At 41.4% G+C, this 9,736-nt stretch overlaps 1 pseudogene; it reads left to right on the top strand.

Moving 5' to 3' along the window:
* Window positions 1-9,375: 9,375 nt before the first annotated feature.
* LOC121104838 lies at window positions 9,376-9,475 on the top strand (annotated as a pseudogene).
* The last annotated feature ends 261 nt before the right edge of the window (window positions 9,476-9,736 follow it).

Raw genomic sequence — 9,736 nt, 5'->3', positions numbered from 1 at the left:
TACGTCCACTTATGCTGTGAAGTCTCTGCTCCCAACTGTGGCTAGTTGAAGGAGGTAGCTGTGGGGTGGGCAGGTATCCAGCTATCACCGCCTGGACACTGTCAGTTAAACTCTTTGTGTTTCCATTTGCTCATCTATAAAATGAAGATATAATCACAGATTTCGTAGTTATTTTGAATAATTATGGTAATATTTTCAAAACTTTTGTAACTTATACAGTACTGTGCATTCTATAATGATTGACATTATTTGAGTTCTTACTATATACGGAGCACTATTCTAAGATACATATGTATATATGCACATATACACATATGTTAATTTTTGGATACCGATTCATTTAATCTTCACAACAATATGTGGTAGAGAATATTATCCCTTTTAATTATGAGGAAACTAAAGCACAAAGAGTTTACATGCATATAAGAATTATTATCATTCATTCAAAAATCTTTGCTAAGCACATACTTTGGGTCAAGTACTTCTCTCCTTTTATCTTTTCTTCTCTTTACTCCTCCTCTCCCCTCCCCTTTCTCCTTCCCTTCCTCTTTTTTCCCCTTCTCCTCTTCTTCCTCTTCAGATAATAGAGAGTGCTGGACTCAGAGGCAAAAGATCTGTGCCAAACCCTGGTGTTATGTGATCTTGAGCAAATCACCGTGTTTCCCTGTATTTATTTTCTGCCAGTCTCATAGGCTGATTGAAACAATGAGAACATCCTGATTTAAGGAGCTTATGCAAAGATAATGTAGTGAAAGTGTTACCATTCACATTACAACTATTCTATTACTAGACAATTTCTAAGAGCCTCTCACTCCCGACCTCCTATGCGTCATGATTCCCCATCTCTAACACAGCACAGAACCCACACAATAGGAGGCCGACTCAGGAAGCCATCCAGGCTCAAAGCGGGCCAGCAGACTGGAGTACAACCTTTAGTTAATCAGAAAATGAAAGCGGCTAATCTGTGTTTTGAACCGTCTGGTTTACGGACGTATTTAGTCTGTATTGAATAAGAGCTGATCTGCCTGGGAACCTGATAGGGTAGGAGACTAGATGAACTATTGAATATGAAAAGGTATATAAGTTATGTAGTAATTTGTCACATTCTCATAACTGAATTAAGTTATGGACTCTTTTGAGGAAAAGAAATGGAGACTGTCGGCTCTCAAAGGGCAGGGAATAAGTCAATTAAACTTGTCCAGCGAAGCACTCAGCTGTTCATGGGGTTGCTGAATACATGCTTATTGCTGGTGAGCAGGGAATAATTAGAATTGGGAGAACAGTGATACACCTTGAAAATGTTGGTCGGAAAATCTTTGGCCACTATTCTAGCCAATAGAATGAATCTATGAAAAGCCCTGGTGGTTTTCATTTAATTTAGTCAGTCAGTAAGCCTTGACCTTGCGACAGGCACCGAGCTAGACTCCAGTGATACAGCAATGACTGCTTCTCTCAAGCAGCTTTGTATCCGTCGTATTAGTTGGCTTGGTTGTGATATGTGGGGGCTCTTGTGAGGAGAGAAAGTGCCCCAACCATGGTGCAGTTTGGAAATTGAATAACAGAAGTTTTGTTGGGATAGAATAAGAAGAGAAACCCAACAAACCCAAGTGAGTCCAGCAAACTCTCCAGACTGGGGTTAGAAGGAAGAACGCACAGCAGAAGGGTTCTGGCATGGCCATAGTTCTCCAAGCACTGGAGCATCCAAGTTTCATCAGTAGGAGAGCTCCGGGGAGCAGCCTTACTTCTACTGAATCATGAAAATTCCCCATGTGTGTTTGTGTATATGAAGGGGCAGAAGGATTAAGATCCTGTTTCCAAACCAATAATCATTAAATGCTGGTATGCAAAACGTTAATTAGTCATTCAAACAGAAAGAGTTCAATGCACAAATAATTTTGAAAATGTTGTGTCCATGTATTACAGAGCTCCACGGAGACTTTACCATGCCAATGCATCTCATAAATCTCTAAGGAAGGTAAAATCCTGTTATTGTGCATGGGGCCAGGACTAGCCTAGAGTTGACCCATTTAGCATTAGAACCAGTGAGCGACTGGCCAGTCACACAATTCCCACTGGGAATATCCAGGTGGAAAGAATTCTCAAACATTTTAGTGAGGTCTTTGCATAGGTCCTTACCATTTGGAGGAGCGCAATAGGACTGTCAATGCTGCCTTAAGCTGTGCAAATTCCCAGACCAGGGCTTTGTAACAGAATTTCTCTTCTTATATCGTGAATCACACGTGGACACAATACACTTATAATATTCCATTTAGTTGCCATGATGTATTTGGTAGCCATCAGCAAGTGACTGTTATGGGTTCAGCGTGTGCGTGCATGCGCCTGCGTGTGCGCGCGCGTGTGTGTGTGTGTGTGTGTGTTCTCTTTTAAGAAGACAGAGCAGCCGCAAGTTCCCTGCTACTGCGTGAATGCTAAATGCCATGGCGCACATTTATTGTATCCTAAATTGTTAGTGGCATTAATAATGGAACTATGGCTGTATTTGTTGTGTCAGCCAGACATTTCCCACTATTAGCTTTTGGATAACAGCAGCAGCTTGTCTACTGAAAAATAATGACCTTAAAACAAAGAACTCCAAATAATTTGATTCCACAGAGAAGCCAGTAACAGAAAAGCAGGGCATCCTCTTCAAGTTCCCACATTTTCTGTAGCACTCGTTCTGAATGGCTTTATTAACTTACGTCTCCAGTGTGGGAGATGTAAAAATTAGTATGAATGTTTTCCCCCTTCACTCCTTAGGTCTCTGAGGGTCTGAACAATGCAATTGAAGTGGTTGACTGTATACATTCGATTGGTTAAATTAACCTCCTAGTGTGTGATGCTTCAACTCAAAAATGGATCGCAACATGTGCAGATCTAATAAGCTGAAGAGCCTGGGCTTTTTTTTTTTTTTTTTGGTAGAGGAAGTGGGATTTCTCCATTCCTCTTAGTAAGTTGTAAGCTTATAAGACATAGGAAACAATCAAATTCTCAGCCCAATAAAAGATTTTTTCTTTTTGCACATTGCCGTGCCAATTCTAAATGTGCAATTGCAAAACGGCATCTTGGCTTATAAGGCACACTAGTTGGATTGCGTGGATTATAAAGTCATTTATTTATGCACCCATTTGTATACAGTCTTCATCGCTACAGCATCTGGGAGTCTGACATTACTTAAAAAACACAATTAAATTTGAATACCTCATACTGGAACCTTATTATAAACTTGTTATTTCCCTCTCCTTAATTTCATCCCATTACTCCTAATTATAGTTTTCTACCATAAACAGTTCTTCAATTATTTCTCCCCTGGGGAATTTACAACCCAACATGCAACCTTTCTTTCTTCCTCCCATCCCTATTTCAGTCTCCTGAACAGTAGCACTGGGGTCCATGCAGCCCTCACTTTCTATTTCTAGAACATTTGTGTGAGAGGCTCCTTAAAGAACAAAGGTCCTGCTCAGGTGAGTGCATTTTATCTGTAACTAAATTCAGGGTCAAAAACAGATGAAGCTGACAGTTAGCCTGGCCTTTAATTTTTGCTAGAATCCAGTTAAAGTTGCTCATTTTCTTTAAAACCCTATTTATTTGCAAAATACGCATAAAAATTTGTTCTACCTATTTCATGGGGTGTTTGGGGCTTATAAATCCAGAGGAGTGGTTTTAAACCATGGAGGCTTGTCAAGTGTTAGGAAATAGTGCTGCGTAGCTCACGCTTGTAGAGCTCTGTGTGTGTTGGGTACCGTGCTAAGGAGGGTGTGTACATTCTTTCGTTTATCCCCTCAACAACTCTTGAAGAATTATTTTATGCCCATTTACAGATGAGCAAAATGACGCACAGAGAGGTAAAATAGTCTGCCCAAGGTAAAACAAACAAATAAATGCTAAGAAGAAGCAGGGCTGCAATTCAAATCCAGCTCTTCTGATTCCATAATCTGATGCAAAGTAGCGGAACTGGAGAGCAGACTGAAGGTACCCACCACCTCTATTCTGGAGGCAGAACCTCATGGGAGCCTGGGAGGTGGTCAGGGTAGGATTACTATCTATACTTGAATAATGAGAAATGTAATGCTAAATTGACCTTTCAAGCGTGGGCTGGGTTTGGAACTATGGAACTGGTATTGTGCTGATTAATCTAGGTGTCAGCCTGAGTGGCTATAGGAGCCCAGATTAAACATTGTTTGTGGGTCTCTGTGTGAGAGTGTTTCTGGTTGAGATTAGCATTTGCATTGGTGGACTCCCCAGCATGGGTAGGTCCCATCCCATCCACTGACAGTCTGAATAGAACAAAAGGTGGAGGAAGAGGGATTTACCCCCTTTTTGTTCCTGCCTCACTATTTGAAATCACATCTCTTCTTCTCCTGCCCTCCAAATGGAATTTATGTCATAGGCTCCTCTGGTTCTCCAGCCTCCAGACTCAGACTGAATTAGTCCACCAGCAGATGGCAGATCATGGGACTTCTCAGCCTCCAGAATGGCATAAGCCCATTTCTCTATCATCATCTATCTAATCATCTCTCTCTCTCTCTTTCTATATATCTCTATATCTCTTTCTATATATCTATATCTCTATATCTTTCTATATATCTATAAATACCTAAATATATAATACCTATATATAATCTTTCTCTCTATATATCTATCTATAAATCTATCTATCTATCTATATAATCTCTGTGTGTGTGTGTGTGTGTGTGTATACACACACACACACACACACACACACACACACTCTCTCTCTCTCTCTCTCTTTCTCCTATTGGTTCTGTTTCTCTGGAGAATCCTGACTATGTAGGTATAAATAGAATGAGCAAGGCCTCCACCATGCGGAGAGGTCAGGGAATCTGTAAATGATTCCATTTTGCTAAAACATGGACTACACAAAGGGGTTAATTGGGAACTAAGGCGGTCTGGGCCTTATTACAGAGAGCTTTGAAGACAGGTTAGAGATCTGGATTTTCTTTAGTAAAATACATTATCCATTTTAGGAGTGATTTTCTCAAACTTAATATAAGAAGAGGAGGTATAAAAGAGGAGTAGAAGGGGGTGGAAGAGCCTGGGTGGCCTTTGGCTCAGGTCATGATCCCAGGGTCTTGGGATCGAGCCCCACATCAGGCTCCCTGGGAGCCAGCTTCTCCCTCTCCCTTTCCCCCTGCTTGTGCTCTCTCACTCTCTCAAATGAATAAAATCCTTTTTAAAAAAGGAGTAAAAGGAAGAAGAGAAAGAAAGAAAGGAAGGCTAGGAGGAGGATGAAGGAATGAGAGGGAAGAGGAGGTGGAGGAGAAGAATGAGAACAACAGCAACAGGAACAAAAGACCCGGCATTTCCAGGGCCTGTTCAGAGACAGGAGAGAGCTTTCTATCCTCCACACCCCCACTCTTCCCCCACTGTCTCCCACACTCAACACACAGTCCAGATAAACATGCGCCCACGTCCCTAATCCTAAGGCCGTGCCCTAAACACCTAACCTCCATGCTGCCGGTTGCTTTGTGCTAAGGCTCGAGGCTCAGCTAGATGGCCCTTGAGTTTGAGAAAAGGCATTACCTGGGCAGGTGTCTGATGTAACGGCTGCTCCAGCAATTTTGTTTAGAGGAGCCGAATGGCTCTCTGCAATGAAGGACTAGGACTTTTAAGTCTCTCTTTTACCAACAAAGGAAATAGAAGCAATGTTTCTGGACATTTGCAGAAGGGAGGATTTGAAGACACTTTTTCTGAGAGAGGGTGAAGTGAGGCCTCAGCAACCTGGTGAGAAGCCAGAGCCCACAGAAGTTGGTAACCACAAAATTTAACCTCACAGAGAGCTGCCGTTCAATTTTAAGGTGTTTTCTGATTGGTTCTATAATTCTGCTTTGCTTTCCCTCCATCTTCCATGAACTCTGTTTAGACAGCTTCTATAACCAATGTGGAGGAAATACACCGTGGGAGAGGGGCAATATGCTTAAGTTTTGGATCAAAGCAGACCAAATTGAGAGTTGGAACAGCTCCGAATCTTGGCAGGGTGTCAGGGTCCATCTGAGAGAGGTCAAAACTGAGCTGGAAGCTGGACCCGTCCTTGGGGCAGTGAACAGCCTGCATCCTCCCCCAGTCCAGGAATTCTCAGGCCCCTGGCAAAGCATTTGACTTCTTATGCTTTGTGAGACTGGGGTCTGGGGTTCTTTTATTTAAGTACTAAAGCCAGGTGGGGGATCCAGTGATGGCTGGACAGTGTAAATAACAACTATGATTCTCTTCCCTGTTTGTTGCTGTATTATTTATTTCCTCTTCTAAAAATGAGGGATTTAAATAGCTTTCTTTAGCATCAAAGGTGTCCTGACTGTTGACACGTGACTGTTGATGATAGCACTTTTCTTCAAATTATTGTCAACATCTCACTCTGTACCAAAGTGGAGGTTAGGCCCTGGGTTACTGGCTAAAGGCAGGAAGCATTCTGTTCTCACTTATTATTGGAAAATATTGGACCTAAAACTATTCCAAGTATTTTTTTTTTTTTTTTTTTTTTTACCTTTTGCTGTTTTTCACATGCTATTTAGACAATTTTTATTAGAGATTTTCTCCTCGGTAAGGTTAATTCTATTGAACTAATAATTCAAGAGCCAGAAACAAATTTGCGATTTGGATGCCTAGCTGTGCCATCCTGGTTGACCAGCAGTACCTGGGGAAATAGTTGTTCGCTTTCCTTGGCTTGTTTTAGGCAAATGGCCCTGTCCGAAAGATGCCATACCTCCCGTAGCATGGATAGAAACAATCTGATTGGATATGAAATGCAATATTTACATGTTGATCTATACCTTTTGAATGTCCTATAGCTACTCTGCATAACCTTGTAAAAAAATCTAATTATTTGGTAAGTGCAGGGTTTAAATAGTTACTGAGATTCATAGCAATTAGGACTAATTTGCTTTTCAGGAAGCGTCTTTTATCCTTGCAGTTTTCCGAAGAGAAATCATTTGACCTCAGGCTCACAGAAAAGAGAAGCCCAAGAGAAGCATGACTTGGAAATAGCAGGGCCCCAGCAGATGCTGAGCCATGAGGGCTGACTTCACCACATACATGAGGGGCTCGCTCAAAGTGGTAATGAGCAGCTGACACAGCCAGAGCAAGAACCTTTTTCACTGAACTACCAGCCTAAGGATGTTTCCACTACATTCTACCCCTGTAATAAACCCTTAGAGTCAGCCAACATGCTTGAGCAGTATGTGCCTAACTTTTCCTATATTAATGTGAAGATCAACCTCTATCCTTCAAACTTGCCCTTTAAATGGGTGGTTTTCCTGTCTTTTGTCTTTGCCATATTAATTCACCACAGGAGTCTTTTTGCGTTTTTAAGTTAGTTTCCCATTCAAGATCTTCTGATGGTCACACAATGTCTTGGAAGTAAAGCTTCCTAATCTCACTCTGGTATTCAGGGTTTTTTATAATCTAATGAAGTGGCAATTCACCTTTGTCTTCCATTCATAAAAAAACAGCACTTCCCATTATGGAGCCCTATTCAGTACTAGACATTTTACACCTACGATCTCATTTAACCCAATGAAATAGGCAGTACTGTTATTCTTACTTTTAGAGACAACATTGTAATGCTAGAGAAGTTAAGTAACTGGACCAAGGTTACTGAGAAAACATCAGAAGTAGGATTCAAATTCAGGGTACCAAATCTTAACTGTCCAAGGCTTAACTCTTGAGCTGGGTTCCTTCTTGGCAGCAGCCTATCCCACTGCTTCAAACTGGTCAGGCTCCATACTTCCCACTGTCTACTTTACTTATTCTCACATTTAAGCCCCTGCTTATCACCTACTACTCACCCCAACTGTCCCTCTTTTATTGTCTATCCAAGCCCTTCTTTAAAGTCCTGACTGTTGACACTTGACTGTTGATGATAGCACAGAGGGGAAGAAGGGCGGGTAGGAATGAAATAGATGGAAGGGATTAGGAGTGCACTTAGGATAAGGAGCAATTGCCTATTGCTGTTGTAAAGAATTACCAAAAACTTGGTGGATTACGACAACACACGTTTATTATTTTATAGTACTGGCAGTCAGAAGCTGAAAATGGGTCTTACAAGGCTAAAATCAAGGTGTCAGTAAGACTGCCTTCCTTCTGGAGGCTCTGGGGGGGCAGTTCTTCACCTTTTCCAGCTTCTGGAAGCTGCTTGTTTTCCTCGACTGGCTGCATCTCTGACTCTGCTTCTGTCCTTACATCTCCTCTGACTCTGATGCGCCTGCCTCTCTCTCTCTCTCGTAGAGACTTGTTAATACAGTGGGCTCACCCAGGTAATGCAGGACAATCTTCCCATTTCAAGATTCTCAATCACAACCAAAAAATCCATTTGTCATGTGAGGTAATACATTCACAGGTTCCAGGAATTGAGACATAGACAACTTTGTGGGGTCTAAATTCTACTTCCACAATGACCAATGCCAATCTCATCTCCACACTCAGGGTTTTCTGAAAGCCTCCTTCAGCAAACTATCCCATTCTGTATCTTATTGCTTGTGTCTTCTGAGCTTTGAGAAATTTGCTTTCCACTCAGTTGTATGATTTTGAAAATTGGGCTCCATTTGTTGTGGGCTCATAGTGTCTCAGCTACAACCTTAGAGATTATCCAGTGCAGGGATAACAAACAGGTTTTATCTTAAATGTCACATCCATGCAGCTCAAGGTTCTGTGTTGGGAGGATTTTGAGGTTCCTTCTGGTTTCATTTTTTTTAATAATATTTTTTTATTATATTATGTTAGTCACCATACAGTACATCCCTGGTTTCTGATGTAAAGTTCCATGATTCATTAGTTGCATATAACACCCAGTGCACCATGCAATACGTGCCCTCCTTACTACCCATCACCAGCCTATCCCATTCCCCCACCCCCTCCCCTCTGAAGCCCTCATTTTTTTTCTCAGAGTCCATAGTCTCTCATGCTTCATTCTCCCTTCTGATTACCCCCCCTTTCTTTATTCCTTTCTTCTCCTACCGATCTTCCTAGTTCTTGTGTTCCATAGATGAGAGAAACCATATGATAATTGTCTTTCTCTGCTTGACTTATTTTACTTAGCATTATCTCCTCCAGTGCTGTCAGCAAATAGAGTGTCAAGAAGTGAAAATGTCTTGGGGGCCACATGCTGGCCACTTCTGCTCTTCTCCCCTATCGCCCCATCTTCAAAATGAGGAACAGCAGTTGGAAAAGGGCAACCCGTTTTTACAGAGGCCTACTATGTGTCTGTCTTTGTTTTGATATATTATCTAAACTTGGGTTCTTTGACCCTCATGTTGACCTTAAACATCGAAGTGGAAATTAAGGTTCAAAAGTTTATAAAACACGTTCAAATGTCCATTGGAAGAACTTGGGACAAAAACAGAGATCTATCATGCTCACTCCAGCAGCACATGTGCTAAATGTTAAAATTGGAAAGATACAGAGAAGATTAGCATGGCCCCTGCACAGGGGTGACATGCAAATTTGTGAAGCGTTCCATATTTTTGACAAACAAACCAAAAAACAGATTCTTAACTCTAGAGAATAAGCTGGGTTTTACCAGAGGGGAAGTGGGTGGGGGCATGAGTGAAATAGGTGAAGGGGATTAGGAGTGACTTATGATGAGGCACACTAAGTAATATATAGAACAGTTGAATTACTACATTGTACACCTGATACTAATATAACACTGTATGTTAATTACACTGGAATTAAAAAAAATACAGATCTAATTGCAAATCCAATTCTGTTCACTATAATAAATTCA

The sequence above is a fragment of the Ursus maritimus genome, unplaced genomic scaffold (assembly GCF_017311325.1).
Source record: "Ursus maritimus isolate PB19 unplaced genomic scaffold, ASM1731132v1 scaffold_23, whole genome shotgun sequence".
Classification (NCBI taxonomy): Eukaryota; Metazoa; Chordata; class Mammalia; order Carnivora; family Ursidae; genus Ursus; species Ursus maritimus.
Note: the sequence above shows the minus strand (reverse complement) of the source record. Positions and strands in the feature narration are given on the sequence as shown.